This window comes from Mustela nigripes, chromosome 1 (genome assembly GCF_022355385.1).
Source record: "Mustela nigripes isolate SB6536 chromosome 1, MUSNIG.SB6536, whole genome shotgun sequence".
NCBI lineage: Eukaryota > Metazoa > Chordata > Mammalia > Carnivora > Mustelidae > Mustela > Mustela nigripes.
This window is the reverse complement of record NC_081557.1, coordinates 194,264,566-194,275,592: the sequence shown is the minus strand read 5'-3', so window position 1 is coordinate 194,275,592 and position 11,027 is coordinate 194,264,566. Positions and strand designations below refer to the sequence as shown.

Sequence of the window (11,027 nt, the reverse complement as noted above, 5' to 3'; positions counted from 1 at the left end):
TAAGTAGATTTTAGCTATTTTAACTTCTGCCCTTTGTTAAGATTCTTGCACTGGAGTATGGTTAGGATGATTTGTACATGAAGACAGGTAGAGGAAGATAGCTTTGTTCCCTCTATCTACTCTTATTATTTTGGAATGAATAGTTTATATATCCAAGTAAATTATCCTTAGTATTCATCTTTGTCACTTTCTCTTTCTCTGTCTGACAGTCTTTATCTATTTCTATCACTCTTTATGCAATGTGAGTCTCAGATTGGGTATTCACTACAACTGTTGATTACTAGTGCCTTATCTGAAAATCAAACATGAGAGGATTCAAAAGGAAAGAGATTCTAAATATCCATTCAGGGAATATCTCCTATGCTTAAGATTTTTCACTAAATGGTGTTAACATTTCAATATAAAATCAGTCTGCAGGATTGTACATTTAGCATGGCATATAACTAGCAGCCCTGATACAACCTTATTTTAACATCCCAATAAAGGAATTATAACTCAAAAAAATTTTTTTCTTATGGTGTCTTTGAAAAGATCTGGTAAATGATTCCCAGTATCTGTGAGATATTTTCACTAACTGAAATATATATTGAAAAGAATTGGACTGAAAAAATAGTTGAAAATACCTCTTGCTATACCAATGAAAACTAAGAAAAGTTACCCCAAAAGGAATTAAGTGAAATAATTACCTTTTTTTCTCACTCCCTTAAATCCCAGCCATGGACTTTATCTGCCACATCGATCAAAAAGATTGTGAACTCTTGTGCTTGCTTCGGCAGCACAAATAGTAAAATTGGAATCATACAGAGAAGACTAGCATGGCGCCTGCGAAAGGATGATGGAAAGACGATGGACTCTTAACTATAAACTCTGAAACCAATTTGTCTACAGGACTTATAAGTTGTAATAATTAAATTCCTAGGGTAAACCAAAGAGACTTGATGAAGAATGAAGAAGCATCAAAAGTTACATTGCAAAGTGGGTATATTGTGATTTTCAAAAGTTAAAAATGTTTAAGTAAGACAAGGTGATTTAAAGCAGGCACATTTTATATGTTTCATATATGAAGTACTTTTTTTACGAGACAGGCAAAGGAGCTGGGATTGCATTTTCTCTGAAATTGGCAAATTGACATAAACTAGATATTTGCCAGATGTTGGGAAAGAAAAGCCATACATATCAGACTGCTTTATGTGAACATCTGAAAAAATTATTCCACCAGCACAATGAGGATAATAAATGGGTACATAGCAACATAGATATCCTATATGGATGATACACAGTTTCTCAAGGTTAAAACTCCTTGTTCTGTGATAAAAGAGAAAATAAGCATCACACATAAATAGTTTTGGGAAAGCAGAAAAAAATGAAAAAAAAAAGAAGAATTTTTTTCTGAGGAATTAGAAGAAAAAGAAGTCTATGAAGTAGGTTTATGTACCACAGAAAATTGAATATTCTTTATAATTTTGTGGCATTGTTCTCTGAAAAAAAAAAGGAAGGTGCAAATAGGAAAATTGAGATTAAAGGCACAGGTCAAAATCCAAAAGGGGAATATTTAAGGGAATTAAGTCTGTTTCTTACTAAATACATTTGAAGTAATCAAATAGTATTTATGCAATGGAACAAAGAGTCAAATAAAAATAATTGCAAAGATTCCCCCCCCCAAAAAAAACTAATAACAGAAATAAAAGCTACATTGGAAATACAAAGAACAGAATTTTGACAGTGGAAAGTAGAATTAGTATAACAGTGGTAAGCTGAAAATTATCTCCAAGAATGCAGGCAGAAATGACAATAACATAAAATAATGAGAGTAAGGGCAATAGGCCTTAGGTTGGAATTGGTGACAACATAAAAACAAAGAAATGTTGAGGAAAAATATATAAAATATTAAAATAGAAATAAGTGTCAGATATTTTCAGTGCTTAAAACATACATGGTATATGTAGAACAAAAATTCTTAACCCAGGAGAAAATCAGTAAAACTCTACACATTGTTAAGCACATTATATCATATTTTAGAAGAGAAATAAAAGAGACTGCTCTGGTAGGTTTTTGTACCTTATTCTTTTTCTTCACTTGGTTATCTCTGCTAAATGGGAGCACTGTTAATATTTTTATATAATAAACTTATTAATTTTTTATATTATTTCTGGTTATTCATAGATTATGTTGAAGTTTCTGTATAAATAACTACATTTTCTAGAAACAACTGTAATTTTTTAATGTTCTTTCAAATTTATTTAGATTTTAATATCTGGCATATACCTTAGTGTCTAGGACATCCAGCACAATTTTGAACCATAAGTATAAAAATGCACATACTTGTATAGTTCCCAATTACTTGGGATGCTTGCGAATTTCAATATTAAGTATGATGTCTGTTAAAAAATTTTGTAGGTACTGAAGTAAAACTCGAGTTGTACAAGACCTTAATATTGAAAATTACAGACTGATTAAGGAACAAAAAGCATGTCTATTAGTTAGGAAGAATCAAAATGATAAAAACATTCTTTTTCTTGTAGTTAGTCTATAAATCTAGTGCCAATCTCATTAACATATCAATGAGATATTTTTATAGAACTTGAAAAAATGTTTCCAAAATTTGAATGGAAGACTGAGGTAATTGTAAAAATACAGCATATCTAACCAAGGAGGGAGAACTATTACAGAACTGAAAATAATTTTGACAAAAGTGCAAATGATGAATCAGTGAGACAGATACTAGGTCAGATATAGAGAAATAAATATATGTGGTTATTTGCTATATGTCACATGACACATGAGATAAGACACATTACAGGGGCGCCTGGATGGCTCAGTGGGTTAAACCTCTGCCTTGGGGGCGGGTCATGATCTCAGGGTCCTGGGATCAAGCCCCGCATCGGACTCTCTGCTCAGTGGGGAGCCTGCTTCCTCCTCTCTCTCTCTCTCTCTCTCTGCCTGCCTCTCCACCTACTTGAGATTGAAATAAATAATATCTTTAAAAAAAAAAAGACATATTACATATCAGTATGCTGAGTGTGGACAGTGAATATCTATCATATATAAATATAAATAGACATATATTGACATACATTTATATATCACATAGAAATATATATACACACAATTGAATCCCTACATCACATACTACAGTACAAAAGACCAGGTGGATTAACATATACATAAAAAAAGAAAATTTTAATTTATCAGATAAAATATCTAATAGTAGAATATCTCAGTCTAATAATCTAATCTCTAATTCTAATAATAGAATATCTCAGTGATTTTCTCATTATATCTCACTATAGGAAAAGATGAAAAATAATACATAAACAGGGGCACCTGGGTAGCTCAGTTGGTTAAGTGTCTAACTCTTGATTTTGCTCAGGTCATGATAACAGGGTTGCAATTTCTAAAAAAACATTTTATTTACTTATTTATCAGAGAGAGCACAAGCTGGGGAAACAGCCAGCATAGCAGGTAGAGGGAGAAGCAGACTCTCCACAGAGCAAGGAGCCTATTATGGGGTTCGATCCTAGACCCCTGAGACCATGACCTAAGCCAAAGGCAGATGCTTAACTAACTGAGTCACCCTCAGTGCTGTAAAATTGAGCCTGCATTGGGCTCTGTGCTGGGCATGGAGCCTGCTTAATTTTCTCTCTCCTTTCTCCCTCTACCATTGCCCTTATCTCTTCCTCTAAATAATAATAATAATAATAATAATAAATAATAATAATACATAAATAGCAGAAAATATAAAGGAATATATTCATTCATTCGTTCATTCAACAAATATTAAGCAATTGCTATGTTCCTGATATTTGTCCCAGTGCTAAGGATGTAGCAGTTAATGCAAAACTTCCTGCATCCATAAAGTTTAAATTTTCTCACTTCAAAATTTTATCTGCATTCAAAAAACATGCAAATGTGAAGGAGAAAAGACATTTGAACCATATTACACACAGAAACATTATACTTAATTTAATTTTTTAATTAAAAATAGAAAACAAAACAAATTTTTAAAAAAGCAAATATGAGAGATAGCAGGGTGTTCTTTCCACTCATTTTCCATCTTTTCCTACCACTTTCCATATCCCAGGACTCCAAATTTTATAGATTGCATCAACATGAACCCTTATTTCTAGTTTCACATTTGGGTTTGGCAGATGGGATCCATCAATCAACAGAAGCCGAGAAAGTAATGAGAAGAGGAGGGGAAGGCATTTACATTTCTCTCTACCTACCTGCTTGGGCACCTGGTGTTAAGTGCGTCCCCCTACAGAAGTCACATCATCTGTAAGGCAGACATCTCCTATACTCCTTTTTTCATGCCTGTTCTATAAATCACTTTCTCTATCAGACCTGCTGGTATCACCAACTCTCTTATGGTGTCAGCTCCAGGGTGCTTCAAGGCTTCTTGCTGATCAGCCTTAACACTGCCCACAACTTTATAAAGTGGTCCTTTCTTAAACTCTTCAGTTATCTTTTTTGAGTATAACATCAGTTTTCTGTTAGAATTCTGCCTGATATAAATAACAATAAAAATGAAGAGGAGGGAGCCTGGGTGGCTCAGTTGGTTAAGCATCTGCCTTGGGCTCAGGTCATGATCCCAGGGTCCTGGGATCAAGTCCCACATCATCCTCCTTGCTCAGCTGGGACTCTGCTTCTTCTCTCTTTGCCTCTCCCTGCTACTTGTGTTCTCTTTCTCTTTCAAAACTAAATAAAATCTTTAAAAAATAACAAAAATGAAGAATGTCACAGAAAAACAACCAATATTTGGCAGTTTCAACCCATTGGAAAAGGCAGCAATTTAAAAAGTCTGATAATACCAAGTGCTGCCAAAGATAGAAATAATTGCTGGGAAGGATATAAAATATTGTATATCACTTGTTTAAGAGCAATTTGGATATATACAGCAAAGTTATATAAACTCTATATGTAAACATTTATACTATGTATAGACTTTTTAAAAATTAACATACAATATATTATTTGTTTCAGGGGTATAAGTCTGTGATTCATCAGTCTGACACAATTCACAGCACCCACCATAACACATATCCTCCCCAATGTCCATCACCCAGCCACCCCATCCCTATTACCTTCCCAGCAACCCTCAGTTTGTTTTCTGAGATTAAGAGTCTCTTATAGTTTGTCTCTCTCTCTGGTTTCATCTTGTTTTATTTTTCCCTCCCTTCCTCTATGATCCTCTGCCTTGTTTCTCAAATTCCTCATATCAGTGAGATCATATGATAATTGTCTTTCTCTGACTTATTTTGCTTAGCATAATACCCTCTAATTCCACTCATGTTATTGGAAATGACAAGATTTTAGGTTTTTTGATGGCTGCATAGTATTCCATTGTGTATATATACCACATCTTCTTTATTCATTTATCTGTTGATGGACATCTAGGCTCTTTCCATAGTTTGGCTATTGTGGACATTGCTGCTATAAACATTAGAGTTCACGTGCCCCTTCAGATCACTACATTTGTATCTAAGTGTAAATACCCAGTAGTGCAATTGCTGGGTTGTAAGGTAGCTCTATTTTCAACTTTTTAGGAACCTCCATATTGTTTTTCAGAGTCGCTGCACTAGCTTGCATTCCCACCAACAGTGTAGGAGGATTCCCCTTTCTCCGCATCCTCACTAACACCTGTTGTTTTCTGACTGGTTAATTTTAAGTATTCTGACTGGTTTGAGGTGGTATCTCACTGTGGTTTTGATTTGTATTGTCCTGAAGCTGAGTGATATTAAACACGTTTAATGTGTCTGTTTGCCATTTTAATGTTTTATTTGCAGAAATGTCTGTTCATGTCTTCTGCCCATTTCTTGATTGGCTTAATGAAAGAGGAGAGATCACAACCAATACCAAAGAAATATACTATGTATATACTTTCTATGTACATACTTTCTATATATGAATATAAGACAGCATGTGTGTGAACAGATATATTACCTAGAGGAATTATTGATATGTATAGAGCATTTATTTCAACTTTGCTACTAATTAAAACTATATTTTAAATTGTTTAATTTGTTTAAAATTTAGAATAATTGTTCATGGGGAAATGGAAATATACATTTTTAATATTTATGAGATTAAACACTTTAAGTTGTTTAATCACTTCAGGCTTCTCAGAAAGAAAAAAAAGCACTCCATTTAAAAAAGAAAAATAATATCATTACAAAAGTTTAAAATATCATCATCACTAGGTATGATACAGGCAACATCAGCCATGGCAGAACACAGAGATGGAAAAATCCTGTGTCTGACTACACCAGTTGAGCTATGGGTTAGACAAGCCTGAAGCCTGTTGTACTTCTGGACTTCAGGGTTACATGCTTTCAAACAATCCCTTAATTGCTTTTATCAGTTTGATTTATATATTTATTAAGTTTTCACCTAAAAATGTATCATAGAAATAAAAGTAAGTCCAATATTTATAGTAATGAAATAAATAAGAATATTATTCATAAATTCCACTAATATTCTAAAACATATAGTTTTTGTAGCCAGTTGTTGCCTTGAAAACTTTATACTTTAGATAACACTTTGTATTTGCTCTACCTCTCAGTATTATCTTGGCTAACCTTAGATAGCCTTCACCCTCTGTTTTCCTTGCAAATATGCAATTAATTTTCCCATCTTCAGAATATACCCTATGAGAATGCTGAATAGAATTGCACTAGATTTGGACTCATTTTTAAAAATTATTTTAAATTCCTTTCTATTAACTTATTAATTATGCATCACTTTACTATCACATAAGTGCTTACTTTAGAAATTTCAACAGGCTTTTCTCATTTATTAAAATATATATGAAATGGTACTTCTTCACTTCCTGGGCAATGCATGGATTAATCAGAAGACAATATTTATTTTCCTTTCCCAATATATGGTTTATAAATTCATTTTTTATATAATTTAGACTCTCACAATATCATTTTTGCATAATCAGTAATCAATTAGATATGCCATTATATTTACCATTGTCCTCATTCTACATTTACTCATCATTTCTTCTTGTGTTACAAACTTCCTAAGTTGAGTAATTTCTTCTGCCTGGAAAAGCCTTTAATTAATGTCAGATAAATGCTTACTGCTTTTCTTTGTCTAGAAATGTCTTCATTATTGACATACACTTTTATTGATGTTATTTCCTTAAAACACTTTCAATATAATTTCTCATTTTATGCTGCTCCCATTTTTACACTGAGAAATTAGCTTTAATTCTTATTTTTATTCCTTTAAATATAAAGTGTCTATTTTTCTTCCGACTACTTTTAAGATTTAGTAAAGGAAGTAAATTAGATTAAGTAAAGATTAGGTAAAAGAAATTTAGTTATGACTTGTTATATGCATATGTGTTCATGTGTGTATAATTTAATGCTGCTAAATTATATAGTGGTTCTTGAAATAATAACAATACTTTTCATCAGTTTGAAATTTATTTGTTATCTCTTCCATTTACTTGTGCCTATATTCTCATCTTTGGAGAATATAATTGCATGAATATTATACTTTTAAAATATTTTTATTTCTTAGTTTTTCTACATTTCCCATCACTGTCTTTCCAAACTCCAGTGTAGATATTTTTTACATGTAAATTTACTAATTCTCTCTCTCAAACTGGGTTTAATCTGCTGTTAAATCCATAAATTATTAATTTCAGTTTTTCTTTTTAATTTTGTAATTTGTATCGGATTCATTTTAACAGTTTCCAGTTATTTACACCAAAATTTTTACCTAGTCACTTAATTTCTAAAATACTTAATTGCATTTACTTAGAAGTCATAATCTAATCATCCCATTAGCATTATCTCTGTATCTTTATATTATCTATTTTGTCTATTGTTTGGAAAATATTGTCTTCCCTTATCCCTTGTTATTTTTAAAAGTATTATTTGCAAGAGAGAGAGAGAGCACAAGCAGGGGGAGTGGCAGAGAGAGGGAGAAGCATACTCTCTTTTGAGTAAGAAGCCTGATATGGGACTCAGTCCCAAGACCCTGGGAACCTGACCTGAAAGGTAGACGTTTAACCAAGTGTACCACCCAGGCGTCCCATGTCTTATTATTTTTTTATTGTGCTCCAGATTGTTTCCTGTCACATAAGTTTTCTGAAGATTTGCAACATATCATTTTTACATATTTGTTAAGCTTTTCTGGTTATTCTCAAGATGGCTATGCTATAGATAGTATCTATAAAGCAGACCATCTCAGATATATACAGATTTTATATTTAGAGAGCTATGTGATTGTCACGGTTTTGAGATACTTTAGCTTTTTTAATTTTTAAAAGAATATAATGAGAGAAAAAAAGAAAGTCATGATACCATTTTCTGTGAGTATTAATTAGTGATTTGCAGTAAAATAGATGGTAGTAGAAGAAAACATTTAAAAATATTTGAATAAACAAATTTAAGTAGACTTCTTTCATCACTGAGTTTTTCTCAGGGATTAATATAGGGATAAGTACTATAACTAGACAAGAAAAGCACAAGTTATCAAATATTGCTATTGCATTTAACAACATAAAAAATTTATATTAATTGAACATCTTACAAGATAAAATTCCATGCCATAAATGTTGGGTGTTAGACTAGATCAACCTGCGAGAAGATCCATTCTTTTCCATTATGTAAATTGCAATAATTAAATTGAAGATTAAATAAGGATCTTGTTAGAAACTGTCTTTAAGTGTATGAATAGTTTTTCAAAGGAAGATACTTGCCATCTGTTCTCTTGCTCCACTGAGGATAAAACAAAAGCATGTGAAACTTGTATTTGAGAAAGGGAGATTCAGGTTAGATGTAAAAACAACTTACTGACATTAAGGTTGTTTAAACACAAAAATACATTACCAAGGGAATTTTTATAATGTCCTTCTCTGAACATCAGTAAGAATAAGCCAGACAACCATCTGTTTTAGTGGCTCAGTTTGTAGCCCTGCTTGGAAGCACAGCACTGTATTATAAATCCTCTGGAGATAACTTCCATTTTATAAAGATATACACAACATGGAAATGGCAGAAAGAAAAAAATACATATATAAGGTAAAGGGAAGCTCTGGATGTATTCTAAGAACAACTCTGACATTAAAAAAAATAAAAAAGAGGAAATTTTAATAAACTTTTAAATAAAAAGTTTTATGTTAACACATTTAATGCCTAAATACTAAATTTTTATCTTATATTTTAAATAAACTTTGTTAAAGGATAATTGGCATGCAATATAATGACTGTTTGAAGTCTATCACTCAAAGATTTTTGACAAACACATTCCCATTTAACTATCAACCAAAACAAACAGAGAATATTTTATCACCCCAGAAAGTTCTCATACAGCCCTATCATTAGTCTATAGGCAACCACCAATACAAATTAAATCACTATATCTTCATTTTGCCTGTTCTAAAAACTTCATACATATATACATAATATATTCGTATTCTATATTATGTCTAATATTCTGAATTTATATATTCATATATATTATTTGTGTCATTCCATGTGCTCAACTTAATTGTTTGAAATTTATCCATCTACTTACATCATCAGTTTTTTCCTTTTTGATTATTACCTCTTAGGGTTTTTTAGTCACATACAACAACATGGATGGCTATTCCATTGTTTGACTAAAGCCCACTTTGAATATCCATTAACGTATTGATAAGTATTTGGGTTGTTTCTGATCTTTGTATATTACGAATAGATCAACTTTAAATATTATTGCTTAAATATTTTGAGAGTATATATGTTTTCTTTACTTGAGTAGATATCTAGTAGTAGAATTGCTAAGTTATAAATAACTATATTAAACTTTATAGGTGAATGTTAGAGTTTATCAAAATGGTTTTCCATCTTACATTTTCTTCCACAGTGTAGAAGAACCCCAGTTGTTCTGCCTCCTTGTCAACATTTGCTATTTTCAGTTTTTTTAATTTTAGCTGCTCCATGAGTGACTGGCATTTCTCTGAAACTGCTGATTTTGAACAAATTTTATTTCCTTATTGAGCATTTGCAAGTATGCTTTTCTGAAGTAACTACTCAATTATTTTTCACACAATTTGGCTTTTTATTATTTGGATAATTTTTTAAATTATTTTTTATTATTTGGATAATAAATTTTTGGATAACAAAAGACTTTGATATGTTGGTGCTGAAATCTTGTAAGATACAGGTCATAGGCATACTTCTTCCCACTCTGTGTCTTGCCTTTTCATTTTCTTATCAGTAATCTTTCGTTGAGAAGATTTTAATTTCTTTAATATAATTCATTATTTTTTCTTTTAATAATAATATTTTTATTTTATTTATTTGTAAATTTTCTTTTAATAATAATGAATTTTATGTCCTAAGATCATCATTAGTCACCATACAACAACATGGATGACCATTAAGAACATTATAATAGGGGCGCCTGGGTGGCTCAGTGGGTTAAAGCCTCTGCTTTCGGCTCGGGTCATGGTCTCAGGGTCCTGGGATCGAGCCCCGCATCAGGCTCTCTGCTCAGCGGGGAGCCTGCTTCCTCCCCTCTCTCTCTGCCTGCCTCTCTGCCTACTTGTGATCTGTCTGTCAAATAGATAAATAAAATCTTTAAAAAAAAAAAAAGAACATTATAATAAAATCCATAAGTATATTTGACTGGTCTGTTTTGTCCATTAGTTCTGATTACTGCTTGCTACCTGTATTTTAAAGGTCTTTTATTAAGTGAATATGTACTTCTGAGAAGTTTCACTTTTCATTATGAAAGATTCTTCTATGTCTCTGGGGTGCTCTTTACATTGAGGTCTATTTTTTTTTTTTTTTTAAGTTAAAATTTCACCACCTTTCTTGTGCTTAATATTTTTTTTTCTTTTCTTTTACTTTCAAGTGTGAACCATATATGCACAGCATATAGCTGGATGATGGATTTTCATCAATCTGACCTCTCCTGCTTTTTTTTAAAAGTAGGCTCTATACCCAGCATGGAGCCCAAGTGGGGCTTGAACTCATGACCCTGAGGTCAATACTTGAGCTGAGATCAAGAGTTAGATGATT

General features: G+C 31.9%; 1 non-coding gene across 1 annotated transcript; it reads left to right on the top strand.

Annotated features, from left to right (window-relative positions):
• Nucleotides 1-760: 760 nt before the first annotated feature.
• LOC132009438 (U6 spliceosomal RNA) lies at nt 761-867 on the top strand. The gene has a single exon (XR_009401927.1). It is a non-coding gene; the product is annotated as a U6 spliceosomal RNA (small nuclear RNA).
• The last annotated feature ends 10,160 nt before the right edge of the window (nt 868-11,027 follow it).